Below are 2,627 nucleotides of genomic sequence, written 5' to 3'. Positions count from 1 at the left end.
TTACGGATGGAAAAAGTAGTATTATTTGGGAAAATTCGAATATTAGCATTGCCTAACATATTCGGACTTGAGCCCAAATACTATTATTTTATACCATTATTGAAAATCATATTGAACAATAGTCAAATCCCAAAATTATAAGTAATTTGCGCATCCTTTTTCATTTAATATTTTTCATGTTTAAGATGTCACGATCGCACTTTGCTAAGGATAGTGAAAGCGGGTAAACCGCGACTAATGAGAGGGATTAAAGAAACGGGAAAGAAAAGGGGAAAGAACTTGTGAATAATGCCCAAAGGCCAAGTCGATTCATATCATAGAATAGAAGCCAAATGTACCATTTCATGGTCTTAGAACTAGAATAAATATTACATCAATAAATCAGAGTTCGAAGGTGAGATTCTAAGATGTCTCACTTCACAAAAGAGCAGCGGAATAAGTCCATACTAGACGACTTCGTGTATGAAGACACGAATCGTGAAAAGATCCACTGGATTATTTAGTAGCATCGACTCCGATCATTTCTCCCTCCTCTTGACGTTCAACTTGCACGTTTATAAATACATGCAGGGCTGAGTACAGGAGTATCAGTGGACACATGCCGAAAACAAAACATACAATATATATTTGTCATCCATCCACAGTATCGCACGAGGGTTTTTCTTAAAAGGCCCGAGCATACTAAATTCTTTTGTGAGCTAAAAGTTCGTCTGATCAGACTAAGTTCTTTCAAAATTTCTACCATATCTGTGAATCGTGTACCGTGAAGGTGGCCGCCTTCAGCGGACACATCGCCGGCCAACTGTTGATGGCTCATGGCTCTCGTGCACGTTATTCCGAACAGGATTTGCGGTCCTATTGGGAACCGAATTCGTTAAACTCGGGCTGGCATCGCCAAAACTCGCAGGCATCTAGCCCCTAGCAGATGGGCCTCAAAATAAACATTTTATGGCATGACAACAACTTGAAAAAAAATGAATCACTGCTCCATTTTGAGAAAAGATGATTTTTCATAATTTCACAAGTATTTGCTTTATATCCATACTATAGTGCTAGATATTAAAAGAAAACCCACCTGATATGCTTATGTCTCAACTCAAATACTTGCTTTGGCCTCACTCGCCCTTGAGCAATTTATCCCTTGAAAATAAATAGCGTAGCACGCTAATTAATACTTGAACTATTTTTCTTTAGAAAGAATGCATGCATCCTATTGGATAGCACCTATATCTCAGTCTCGTCTTATTGGATTTTTCTTAATCCTACCTCGGCTTTACTACTCTGCAGAGTTTATTTATTCTCTTTATCAACTTTGGAGAAATTCTATTTTCTCTAAACAAATACTCGGCCCTTATTTACAAGAATAGGAATTCTTGGAAAGTCTCTTCTAAAATTCTTTTCTTCGGATTTTTCTTAAGGCCGCCCATGGCGTTGCGGGGCGACGCCGGTCGGCTCTCGCGTCTCCCACTTTACTACTTTATTTTCCCGGAATCTAAATAAATTATTCGGAATTTATTCATCAACTTTTCGGGCTTCAACTCAAAATTTTCCATTTTCGAAAACTTAGCAAATTATTCGGGAATTAATTAATTGAGCTCCAACTCAAGTCCTTAAATTAATCCCATCCAACAAATAACTTCTTAAGTCCAAAATTAAGAGTTATCGGCCCAAACAGTAAATCCATTGGCCCACTAATTACATAGTAATGTCTCATCACTCCATTTAACTCATATGGCCCACGCTAAATTAAATTGAGGCATTCTACTACTCCAAATCAATTTCAAATCCTTAATTAGCCCACTGGCCCAACAACTAATTTATTTCCTTGGCCCAACCTCTTAATCAATTACTAAGGCCCAAACACATTAATTCAAAGTCCAATTTATATACTTCCTTCCACCCATCGGTCAAACTCTCTCTCTCTCCTACATTTCTCAAAATCAAAATTAGAAACCCTCTTTGAACAAGGGAACGGCGGCGGCTACCCTTTCATCTCGGCGACCGGCGTTCTTCGCCGTCCTCTGTGTCGCCGTTCCCGTCACCTCTCACAAATTCTCCATCTCTTCTCAAATTTCTCCCAAATTCGTCAAATTTCAAAATCCCTAAATTGGGAATCGGAGAAACAGCGCCTACCCTCAATTCTCCTCACTCCACCGCCGCTACTTCCCTCGCCGGCGTGCTGGCTCCCGGCGTCGACCTCTACTTCGCGCCGCGAGCAGCTGCTCTTTCTGCCGTCACTCGCCGTTCGCGACTCATGCTGAACCAGCGCTGTCGCCGGCGCTTCGAGCCTGCTCTCCTCGCTCCGGCGAAGTCTCCGATAGGTGAAAGGCGTCGCCTTTCTCCGCCGCTGCTACCAACGCCCTGCATCGGCCCTCCGCGTTGAGCCCTCCACCGAGCTCTCTCTCTTCCCGGCGAAATCAGTAGCGGAGAGGAGGCATCGCCTCTTTCTCCCTCTCTGAGCCGCGACTTGCAGCCGCTTCGCGGAGTTCCCGGGGTTCCGTCGACATTTTCCCGCCGCCCGGCAGCCCCTCCGCCTAAGCTAAGTCTTCTTCCCCTTGCTATTTCCTTAATTAGTGTGTTGTGGCAGTAGCTATTAGTTGGAGTTGGGAGAAGGGTCCCTTTTTAAA

The 2,627-nt window shown here is 43.1% G+C and overlaps 1 long non-coding RNA gene across 1 annotated transcript; it reads right to left on the bottom strand.

The window, feature by feature from the left end:
• Nucleotides 1-316: 316 nt before the first annotated feature.
• LOC125222823 (uncharacterized) lies at nucleotides 317-2,408 on the bottom strand. The gene is made up of 2 exons (XR_007176614.2): nucleotides 1,076-2,408; nucleotides 317-918 (listed from the first exon to the last, which is right to left on the bottom strand). It is a non-coding gene; the product is annotated as an uncharacterized LOC125222823 (long non-coding RNA).
• Nucleotides 2,409-2,627: the final 219 nt, after the last annotated feature.

The sequence above is a fragment of the Salvia hispanica genome, chromosome 1 (genome assembly GCF_029641045.1).
Source record: "Salvia hispanica isolate PSC_SH4W2 chromosome 1, Shi_PSC_v1, whole genome shotgun sequence".
Classification (NCBI taxonomy): Eukaryota; Viridiplantae; Streptophyta; class Magnoliopsida; order Lamiales; family Lamiaceae; genus Salvia; species Salvia hispanica.
Note: the sequence above shows the minus strand (reverse complement) of the source record. Positions and strands in the feature narration are given on the sequence as shown.